Source organism: Rhea americana, unplaced genomic scaffold, assembly GCF_003343005.1.
Source record: "Rhea americana isolate MKP2758 unplaced genomic scaffold, rheAme1 scaffold_102, whole genome shotgun sequence".
Classification (NCBI taxonomy): Eukaryota; Metazoa; Chordata; class Aves; order Rheiformes; family Rheidae; genus Rhea; species Rhea americana.
Genome location: NW_028185062.1, coordinates 141,248 through 153,279, shown reverse-complemented (window position 1 = coordinate 153,279; position 12,032 = coordinate 141,248). Strand labels below are relative to the sequence as shown.

At 34.1% G+C, this 12,032-nt stretch overlaps 1 protein-coding gene across 4 annotated transcripts in view; it reads left to right on the top strand.

Annotated features, from left to right (window-relative positions):
• FUT8 (fucosyltransferase 8) overlaps window positions 1-12,032 on the top strand; it is a 121,600-nt gene that overhangs the window by 28,356 nt on the left and 81,212 nt on the right. For all 4 annotated transcript variants that reach the window (XM_085305563.1, XM_085305555.1, XM_085305580.1 and 1 more), the window contains exon 2: window positions 2,571-2,693. The gene's annotated coding sequence lies outside the window, so the exon portion shown is untranslated. The remainder of the gene's footprint in view (window positions 1-2,570; window positions 2,694-12,032) is intronic.

Genomic DNA, 12,032 nt, shown 5'->3' with positions numbered 1-12,032 from the left:
TTCATATGGAATGATTATTACTCTCAGTGCCAACTTCTTGTGGGCCTCTCTAACATAGAGTGGGAGTGAGGAAAGTTAGAAATGAATACATAGCGAAATTTGGGAGGACACTTTCCTGTGGTTAGGTAACGCAWTAAAAATAATCTGAATGGTACTAAATGAATCTGCACATGTAGAAGTTCATGAGGAAATGGGTGTGTGTATTAGTCACAACAGTGTGTGAAAACTTTTTTGAATACTACATGGAAAGACTAAAATATAGATGTTTTACTCTCCATAAACATAAAGCTGAAGTTAGTAGAAAAGTAATTTTTCGTCATCTTCCTGCCCCCCCACAATTGTTCTGTATTTGACTAATACAATTGTGTGTGCACTTACATAGCAATCAGCAAATTTTTCAGTTTAGTTCGATTTTTTTCTAATCCAGGTTTAGCATGTGTCAAAATACTGTTTCAGGTTCTTTTCTGGTTCAAGGAAAAATAAGAGTTTAAATGAATTTTTAGACAGAGTTAAATTCAACCCACTGCGTTAAAGATATAATTCAAAAACAGAGGCCTTGAATATTCCCATTTTTTTGGTTATGATATTAATATGTATTATTTACGAAAAAGAACTGTGGCACATAATTTTATCTAGCAGTTGTTGCTGTTTATTGCATATATAATTTATCTTTTTGTATATTGTAATGTGAATTCTTTCTTTAAAAGCCCGTTCCAAGTTTTGATAACAAATAACTGTTTTTATATTTGTGCATAACTGAGTGTTGTTTTTTTAACTCGTTCTTATTTAATAATCTAAAACAAACGAAAACATTCTTCAGTGTTTATAGGTCTGGCTGGCAGTACCCTGTTTTCTTTTCTTTCTTTCTTTTCTTCTTTCTTTTTTTCTTTTCTTTCTTTCTTTCTTTTTTTTTTTTTTTTTTTGCTAGCATGAGGATCTTTTAAAGTTTGGAGAATTTTCACAAGTATATTAAAAGCAAATCAACACAGTGCTTTTTAAAAAATATTGGAGTTGAATTTTTGTTCACCCATTGCTAATTGAGATGCCCTTTTACCATCACTACTAGAGAAAGCAAGGTGTACTCTCTGTTTAAACTGTGTATTCCATTGCACATGTGTATTTTAAACTTTAAGTGCTTGTGTGTGATGGAAATAAATGAAAAAAATAAATATCCCCAAACCAAAGGTTGTGTATGTGGTGTGGTTTTTTTTGTTTTTTTTAAGGTTGATAGGAATTGGATCTGTAATATTTTGTTTATCTCCAGAGCTGCCCATGCAAATCAAAGTGAGATAAACTCAGATATTCAATCTGCATAAACTACCTTCCATTCATTGTTATGTAGTGAGTTTTCCCCACAGAAATCTTAAAAGGTATATTCATAACTATTAAGACCATTTATAAGTGAGGGTGCATAAAGTTACAAGGTACTACTTGTTTTAATTTTTTTAATGAATCAGTTAAACAGGAGAAAAATTTATACGGTATCATATTTCTGTGAAATAACAATTGACAGTTTACAATACTAAATTATTTGCTTACCACTTTCTTCTTTTTTTTTCCCAATGAAAACCAAAAATATCCTGCCAAACATTCAGTATTTGAGAATAAGTTTCTAAAAATCCTTCATTAATAAAAATACCTTGGGCTTTTATGGCAGTAGACTGCCATAATGCTGCATGAATTTTCTCGTAATGCGTGGTCACATTTCGATTCATTCTTTTTCCCGCTGTGTTGCTGTCTTTAATATTGATTTGAAGTGTATTTAGTAAATAAAGAGATAGTGATATTGATCTGGCTGTCATATTGAGGTAGCTTCTTTTTGTTCTTGCTTTTTTTAAGAAAGCTTAAATCAGTTTTGATCTCCTGGTGTATGGATACTGATATCCATCAGCAGTTACATTGTGATCATCAGTATTCAGAAGTGTAGTTACAGGACCAGGAGACAAAATATTGTGTATTACACTATGAAGCATTGCAGTGACTGTAGTAAAAGAGTTAACATCTATGTGTGTTGAGGTGTAAAAGTAGGCGTTGTGGCAGTTGTAGGAAAGATACCAGTGACAGAAGCGGTTAGCCGGGCCACTGTAAAGAGACATAAACAAGCACAGCATTCCTGTTTAACCTAGGTGCTACAGTTTAGTGAAGGAGCTTAGCACTCCGATTTTGTTCTGAATTTAAAAAGAAATGTTTTCGTAGAATTGTGACACGTTTTCTGAAAGTAACTCAGGTTATGAGGGTTCCCATTTCTCTCGAATAAGTTGAACTACATAAAGGGAAAGATTAAAATTCTGCTTCAAATAAATTGAGGTGGCACCTACTAACAGTTTTAAATTTATTTATGTAGTATTAATCGACAACTAAAACAGTATTATTTCCTGTGTTTCCTCTGGCTTAAGTAATGCCAGAAATTTTTTTTTTTTTTTTTTTTTTTTTCCTCTTCTCCAGAGGAACTGAGCATTATAGTACTGGTTAGTGTCAGCTGAAGTTGTGTTAGCTCAGCATCTCAAAAACTGAATCCAATTCACAAATACTTTTGTGTTCTATGTTCAGATTGTTATTTTTGATTTCAGGTTGCTGCTCTTATGAAAAATACGAAAATAGCAGATGTATCTGGTTCAGACTCTGAGGAAGCTGAAATTCTCCTGGCCTTCCATAGAAGAACACCAAAAGAGAGAGTTAGGATTGCATCTGAGGTACTGTAATAGTATGCTTACATACTTAATTCTGATGTTTTTATGTATACAGGTTGACAATAAGAAGGTTGTAAAATACAATTAATTCAGAATTTTTGTGGCTGTTTTATTGTTTCTTTACAAAAAGGTACACAACTGTGGAAGGCGAAAGCTACCAGAGAGCTGGTATATCTGAAAAAATCAATCTAATATAAACATTCATTTTTAAAGAAAGAATTCCAGTACCTGTAAAGTTGATACTATTGTGTTAAAACTGTGGTGAGGGACAGGGAGTGGGAAGGAAATCACGCTTGGCTCTACCTACCATCACTAATAGTATTTGACTGATTTTCAGTTTTTGGTTCTCCATTTAGTGAATTTCTGGGATATATGAATAGCAGACATCAATAATTTTTAGAATCTAAATTACATTGTGTTCCCTGAAATTCTAAAACAAGTTTGAGTGTCTTTTTTTTTTTCTTGACAGACATGAAATATAATACTTTATGATTACTTAAAATTTAAATGAAGCCTGTGGGTTTTGGTATTTTGGTAGTCTCCATTCTCCACTCTGTATAACATGATTAGTAAATAGACCAGGCACCAGTGCACTGAGAATGTAGTGTTGATATTTTGTGTTCCCCCCCTCCCCAGTATGTAAATTTAAGTTAGTAAATTGTTTATTTAACATCACCTGCACAAATATATATATATAAATATAAAAGACAAAAAGAAATCTCTTCCAACTTGATGACTGAACATGTCTCTGAGCAGGTTAAAAATAACTTTGTTGCAAAATGAATATATATGAAATTGTTTAGGTAGACAGGGGTTCTGTTTTGTTCATTTCTGAGAAGACTTGTGTATTGATTGCAGCTGACATTTTTGAGTGTTTATGGATGCCTCTATAGATGCCAATTACAGGATCAAGATATAAGTAAGGAATGTGAAGCAGGAACAATAAGAAGGGCTGAATTATACCAGCAGCAGTAAGCGATACAGATGTTTCACTGTTCTGCCCTGTGAGCACAGCTGTATTTATTACACTGAATGAGCCTGTTCTGAAAAGTGCAGTCTGCCTTTGTTTTAGATAGTAAGTGTGTACATGAGAATGTTGTGAATGGATTTGTGGAACATGAATGGGACATGAACAGAAAGTGTTAACATACACAGATCTCATTAGGATATAAAAATCACAGAAAAATATGTTTACCTCTTAGAAGTCAGGAAATCAACTAACCTACCCTTCTTGGTTGAACATGAGATATTTATGCTTTTTTTTTTTGTTGCTTAATAGAAAAGGTGTTTGATTCATCTATAAGGGTCTGAATGTCTATAGCTAGGCCATTTTTAAGTTGACTGTAGGAACTTTTTGGGAAGAAATGGAAACTGCCTAATGACTTTTTGAAGCATCAACTAATATATTATAATTTTGGTATTGTTTCTATAGTACTTACTGTTTTAAGTTTGCTTGTGTGTTTCAGTGTGTTCTGATTTAGACTCAAAGGACATAATAATATACTCGATGGAAACAATTACAAATTCTGTTTGATTTTTGTTTTCTGAATAGCCTACTTTTCAAAATCCTTAACTGAGATTGTCCTATTAATTCCGATTAATGCACTATTTCCAGAGAAGAGCCTAGTAATTACTGCAAATACAAAAATTATTATTGGGATTTTCCAGTCAATTTGCTATAAAAACTGGCTAGCCTGTCAGATTAGAACAAAGTTACCAGACCAAATATGTCTTGTCACATTTTTTTCCATATAAGGACTAAAACTTACTTACTATGAGTAAGATGTCTTTATTTTTGTAGAAATATGTATTTCATGTTTTATTTTGCCATCCAAAGAACTTTTACAACATTTCTATTGTAAAAATGCTTAAACTSTGAGATATCATTCTCTGTTTTTATATCACAGTGATCACACATTGTAGTTTCTTTTTTCTATGATTTACTGATTCTTTTCACAAAAATCAAAAGTGAAAGAACATGACATGAAAAGTAAATTTTATCTTCTCTACTAGCTTCTAATTTTTTTTAGGCAGTGGCACAATAAGAGTTACTTTTGCAAAAAAAGCCCCTAAATTCTATGGCAGACCTGTTGTGTATGTGCAGAATTCTACTCTTTCTTTCCATATCCAAATGCATATACATTCACTATGTATCATTGCCACCATGAATTATAGCACCTTTCTGATTAGCTTTGCAATCATTTTAATAAAAATAGTTTTCCTACCTATRGCGTTTCAGATGTTCATGATTATTATGTTTGGTGTCTTGAAGACTGTAAGAACAACTTTACCAAAACTCTATCAGAAAACTGTGTTGATTCTTTTTATATATTGGTGCAATTTCTTTCACTTCTGTTCTTCCCATATCCAAATATATTGATCCAAACAGAACCAGTCAATGGTAAAGTTTGTTTGATCTGAGCTTTTGTCTGAAAAATTCATTTCAAAATTCTGTTTGGTTCACTTTCTTGTCCTCAGTTGTCAGCACCAGCTGTTTGTGAAATAAGTGTAAGAAAGTAGCCAGGCCTGTGGTGGCATTTCTGTCTGATGTTTCCAGCTTACTTTCTCAGCTTCTGGTACCTTTCTGAGACAGATGCAGCATRTCACTGGATGGATTTTTCTTGCAAGAATTGTTTTAATCAGTTTTTGAATATATGCACATTTTGCCCTTAAACACATCCCAATTACACTGAATTTCATAATTTAATAGTGCTTTCTGAAAATCTAAATATATGACATCAACCAGATCTCCCTTAATTTCATGCTAGTTTAATTGTTCACAAAACCTTGTCAATATATGAGGCACAACTTCTCTCAGAAAATACTACACTCTTTTCTGGCATATTGTATATATCTATGTGCCTAGCATTTCTAATCTATGTTGTAATTTCCTGTAATTTACCTGATGTGGAAGTCATACCTACTAATCTCTTATTTCCTAGGTCTTCCCTAGCATTTTTTTCAAAAATTGATCAAATTTGTTTCCCTTGTTATGGAGTCTATTTTCAGTGATAAGATAATGTGAAGCTCTCAGCTGTTATATATAACTTTTTTGAGTTCCATTATATTAGATGTGTGGGTGCAGTTTTTGCAGTCTGCCTCTGTTTGGTCTGTCTGTGACACAAGGAGCAAAAAGCTGGTCATTATAGTCTTTTATAAAGCGGCTTAAATTGTTGTCCAGGGATGACTTTTCTGCTACTTCATGTGTTGTTTCTGGGAGTGGATGTGAACTTCAATCACAAGCTCCTTCCCAGCATTTTCTAAGACTCTAGTTTAGTCATAAAAGCCCATCATTGCACTCGGCAGTCGAGATACCATAGGACCTTTGCAACCATTAAACATTCATTTATGTATATGTGTGATAATTTCTATCTCACTGTTATAATCTGCCAACTTCTATCCTTTAGGCTCCCAGTCCTCAAAGGTTTACTCTCCTTGTAAGAAGAATGGAGATATCATCTACTTGTAGATTTATGGGACCATTTCTTCCCTCTTCATTTTGGTATTCCCTGTCTTAAACTTTCTTCCTTCTCGTTGCCCCTTGAGCTGTGAGCCTGGAGATGGTGTTGCTCAAGATATATTTAAAAGCTGTTCAGTGTACTTCTCTACTGATCTGACATCTTCTGATTTTAGCAAAACTAGCTTTGAAAAACAGTACTTAATTTCTGAGTAGCTTAGAACAGATGATGCAGTGTGCAATGATTGGGGCATCACTGGGAAGCGCCTACCCTTGGTTTAGTTTCTGCTGCCATTTATGTTTTAATTGCACTTTGATGTGTTGTTTTTTTCAGAAGAGGCATTTGACTGATTTTTATTTTTTTCTTCCTTTAGTGGTGCTTTTTGATTTTTTTTTTTCTTAACATCTTCAGGAATAGAGATGTAGATCCTTTATCCTCCTCCTCCCAAATGGAGCTGAATTCTAATGCCATTAAAAGTCCCCTTTACCTTTCTAGATCATTCTGTCCTGGGACTCTCTTTGCTTGAGGAAAAATCTGTCAAACTTGTGCTGGATTTATTTAACTGTGGCCTGGCCTTAGCCAGGCTGTTCAGCAAAGTTGCTGCTAGTTTAGAGGGAGGTGACCCATGCAGGAGGTGCCTCAGAACCATGGAGAGCTCTTGAAAGACCAGCGCTTGGGCTAATGGGCACCTTTTAGTTTTTCTTCATGTAACKGTTAAAATTAGGCTGAACAATTCAGAAATGAAAGAAGCTGAATGGAAGGGCTAAAAAATTACACTGAAAGTAAAGATAGTATCTTACGTAAAAGAAAAGAATAGATGAAAGGAGTGTAATTTGCAAGTTCTAGGAATTGTGGGATGGCACTGGAGGACTACTAAATACAAGTATAGCTGACCATGATATAGCCACATATTCATTGCAGAAGTGAACAAGGCATTCACCACTAAATAAAATCTTACTTTTCTCCCAAATAWTGAGTCCATATGCAATGATTCTGTAAGTTTAATGTAAGTTTAACTATCCACTTTATTTGTGGATAATACTGTAAACTTGCCTAGTAAAAAGTAAGACAAACACACGATTCTAGGTTTTGCTTAAAGTTTGACCTTTTCTAAAAAGCGTATTTCAAACCCCAAATTATTCTCTTTTTTACCATTCTGAAAAACTTATATGAGATTTCACTAGAATAGCTGTGAGAAAATAAACAGTTTTAGCCTTTTGTACAATACAGTGTTCATATTGATTTAATAACTACAGATTTTATATAACAAATGAAGTAGTCTTAGAACATTTAGTTTACAAAATATTCTTCTTAAAAAGTACAAACAACTGTTTCGTTTGTTTCTATTGATAATGTGATATACAGAAAATGTTCTTGTATGTTGCGGAAAACAGCTCACTAGGACAAAAACCTGATTGCTTCTAGTACTATGAATTAGTGATATTATAAACATAGGTGGGAAATTTGATTAGCAGTCTGATCTTAATACTTGACATATATAGAATTAAACARAAAACTAAATACCTTCAAAAGTGTTTAAAACTCAACGATTTTAAAGCTAATCTGTTGTTTTCCCTTAATGACGTGTTAGTTTTCAGAGGAAAAGCTCTTGGCAACTTTATCTGAGATTTTGAACTGGCAACTTTTAGTGTTTTAGTTTATTCCTAGCCTCACTATTTTGAAAAGTACTTTGAGTGTTTCAGTTCTTTGATTTTTTTATATTAAAAATGTGCACAGATCCACAGTGCATTTGTGTRTGGTGATAGCTGGGATCAAATGTGGGAAGGAGCCTAGTTTTGTAGCATGAAGCTCTGTGAAAGCTGTAAAGCAGTGTAAGTTAGATAATATGAAACTCTGTGCTGGTGTAGGTAAATTGCTTTGCATACTTGAATTAGGTCATTAGTTATAGATTAGCTATACTTACTATGCTTTGTATTGTGTAGGTTTCAGTGTCCTAAAGTAAAAGCTTTTTATCTATGAAAATAGAAAGACATTTATAAGAAAATCAGAGTGCTGAGGGAAATGCTTACAGGTTAAGATACATGTATTGTGGTCTAGTAGGATCAAACTTAGCTCAAATACTTGTTTATCCTGTCAATATTAGTATTTATTGTCTTCCATATTTTTTTTGTTCTAGTAAAAAAAAATGCAGAAAACAGTTCAGTTTAAATTAGAAAATGGTGATACAAAATGAATCTATGTTTATTTTAATAGAGATCACTTTAGACATTTTTTTCCTGATGCAGACCACTCAAAATCATATTCTAAGRTTTCTGTTACTTGGTTTTCAAATCATCTAGTCTCTGAACCTTCCATGTGTAATGAGGGAGGCTCATTTCTGTGACTCCTTTCCCAGCTTCTGATTACTGTATAGCTTTAGCTACACTTAAAGTTTGCAAAATCTCCTGGTTGCAAGTAGCACACCAGTTCTCTTCTGGCTGCCAAGTGTATGTGTTTTGCATAGCAGTTGCAAACTTGGCAGCTCTTTCAGCTTGATTTATAGATGTGTACCTGAKTTGTGGACAGGCTGCAGTTAAGTTTCTCGACTGTTACATGTCACTGATGCCAGTCAAGAGCAGACAGATCCCACCTCTACTCTTGCTTCTGGTGTTTGCAGCCATTATAGAAGGATGTGGGGAAGCTGRTGAAAGAGAAGATTCAGTGGAAAGTTTCAGCAGCAACATGGATTGAAATATCAAATACCAGTTAAAGGTTGTCCATCTTTTTTCTCCTGCTCTGCACCTCATCCAAGGTATCCAGATTATGCTGCCGATAGCAAACTGCACTTCCCACAAGCAGCATCCCTGTCTCTCACCAGTATCTCTAATTTCCGCTTCCAACAAGCGTCTATTCCTAGCAGTCAGTAACTTGAACATGAGCTACTTTAATTTGTCAGTGCTTGTGAACCTACAGACGTTCATCAGCACCTCCAAGCACTGTGCAGTTTTCACCTCCCTTGGTATCCCTGAATACACAGTTGCTGCTGTAATTCTTTATTCTTTTCCTTAGGCTTTTCTACCAAACTTATTTCCCTTCCATTCTTCTCCATTCCTTCCTGCAACTGCCTAGCAAYGGCTACAGTTTTATTCAACTTTATTTCTACCACTAGTTGTAATGGCCATAAGATGACGTTAATGATTCTATGCAATTTATTGTATTACGTCTTTTATGTAATTCACACAAAGCTTCTTATGCTGCTGGTCAAGGATTTTTACATATACTTTTGTCTCTTGACATGTCTTTTCTTATATTATAAAATAGCTTTATAGCATTGGTAGCCTACGCAGTAGTTTATATACAGTTTTTTAAACTTTAGTGATGGAAACTGTAGAAAAGGCAACTATAGTTCGGTCCCAGCAAAGCACTGAGACAGGAAGCAAAGCTGATGCCTGATTGTGATAACTGGATTCTAATGCAAAAATAAGGAATAAAGTAACATGTTTTTGGAAAAATATCTCACTACTATTTAAATTTCATGACTATTGAACCACATGTAATATAAAAGATGTTATCTTCTATTGTATATAAAGTAATAATATAAAGTCAGTAGTTTTCTTCTTTAAGTTTCTAATCGATGCAAGTTCAGCTTGATATAAAGAGAAATATCAGGCAAAATTTGGAGAGGATTAGCTTATTTTTAAAATCAAGTAGGCTTTTTGTGACCTTTRGAGGAAAAAAAAAAATCAAAGGTTAGGCCATTGTGGCTAAAACGTTTTCTGAAAGGTTACAGAGCTCTGTAAGTGTTTGTATATACATTTTAACTGGGTCATGCCAGAGTGCRTAGGGGTCCGTTCTTCTCTAGAAGTGATGGTCAATCTGTAATTTATATGTAGTTTAAGTGCAACTCATGTATCAGGAGTACATCTTGTGACCAGTAGTGGGTCATGCTAGCACAGAGGCTGTTGRTTAATACAAATCCTTAGCTGCTATAAGAAGTAAGCCAGTAGCAGTTAGATCCTGCAAGGTGTTCCACTGAGAYTCGTTCATGAAAGCTTTCCATCCCTATAGCTTTTCAAAATATATGGTATGTCATCTCTGGCCATTGATCATCTTAAGATTTTGTCTTAGTCTGTAAAGCTGCATACTAACTGGCCTTCTTTGTTCTTTCTAGAGATTTACTATCTCTAGAAATATTTCATAGAGCTATGAACGTTAAGTTCTATGATCTATTAAGAATATTATTAATAAATTCTATTAAGAAATAGTTAAGCAATTTCTGTTCATCTAGTCTCACATGACTTTTGCAGGCCAAAGAAGCCAACTTTTTGCATCTTAGTTTTTTGTAAGCATTTTTGGTGCTTTGATTTAAAGAAATAAGTGACAGAGAGTCCACCACCTCCTTAAATTATTGGTTTCTATACCTGATTCCTGTAACTGTTACACACTTACAGATTTAGGAGCTCCTTTCTGCTTCCTTGTGACCTGAATTTATGTAAGTTAAGCTTCTAGTTGATGGACTTTGTCATGTTTCTGTTTGCAAGTAATTCATTATCAGAAATCATTTCTTTTTTAACATAAGTTAAAATCTCCTGTTGACTTCAGTATTTTGTTCTTTTACTAAATTGCTTTCACAGAATTATGCTTACTCTTCCTGTTTTCTTCTGGAGTCAGGTTTGTGCAAGGGTTACCAATAGATTGTTCATTTTTGGCTGTGGAGGGAGATAGTGCTTGATAGTTAAGAATTCATTCCTGACTGTGACTGTATTAATGTAGGGTTGTATGGAGTTGATTTAGTAAGCAAACAAAAATAAATAAACCTTATATAATTATCCTGTTCGTTTGCTGAGGTTTTTTTTTAATCTTCCAGAGATACTTGGTTAGTTCAGATAAGACAAAGGTAATTTTTTACTTAGCTATGTTTCTAACTAATGTATTATTTTAATATTTAAGAGGGACTATAAAACTGAAGACTGCTGTTATCTACTGCTTAGTGAAATGAATCTTTATATGTCATTCCTGTGGAAGAGCATATTATTTCTACAGTTCATTCATTTATCAGTCTTGAAAGAAAAATCAGCAATTATTTTTCGTCTGACTTTGACAGAGAATCTCAAATGTATTTGAAAAGTGAACTGCATTTCTCCTTTCCTTTCAGAGTAAAATTCCTTCTTGTGTGTAAAATTGCGCAAATTGTCTGTTGAAGCTGCACTAGTAGCTTTCATGAAAAAACATTAACAAATTATTGTATCTTTTTTTAAACTCCCAAATGCRCTGTGTTACAGAAATTGTAAGCACTTGTTTCTATTACTGTATCTAAAACAGAGGATTGGATAGTATTTTCAAATTGTATTTGTTTTGACTGTTGATGCAAGTCTTTTATCTAGTTWGAAATAAGTTTTCAGTTTTGATTAGTTCTTAACTTCTGTTGAACTGTTGCAAGCTCAGTGTCCTGTGTATGTTCTATATACACTTTCAGCTGAACAAACCCAAGTGCTGGGGGTATAGATCTCTCTGAACCACTGCCATTAGTGCCAGCTAAACCACCAGGTGTTTATGTAACGTGGGATCCTGAGTTGGCCATAATTTTGATGTGGTTCTGCCTAGGCTTTCTCCTTATTAGCTCCTGAAAGAACACCAAAAGCTTTTAATTAAAAAGCTGCCAAGTTCTAGGATAATTAACTTTTAAAATTAGTGAATAGGGAAGATAAAAAAAAGAAGTACAAGTCTTTTAAGAATCTTTCCCTGCCCACGTTGTCGTTGTGGGCTGGCTGTTGCTTCCCGAGTTGGTTACAGCAAGCTCAGTGACTTCAAACTGTGAACTGCACATTGTCCTCTGGTCTTTTGGAAGTTTTTTCCCATCAGGCCTGAGGTTAGGTAGTCAACTCCCTGTTCCTTACTCCTGTCTCTTTACCTGGGCTGCAAGCTCTTGTATTACTTTTTTTTT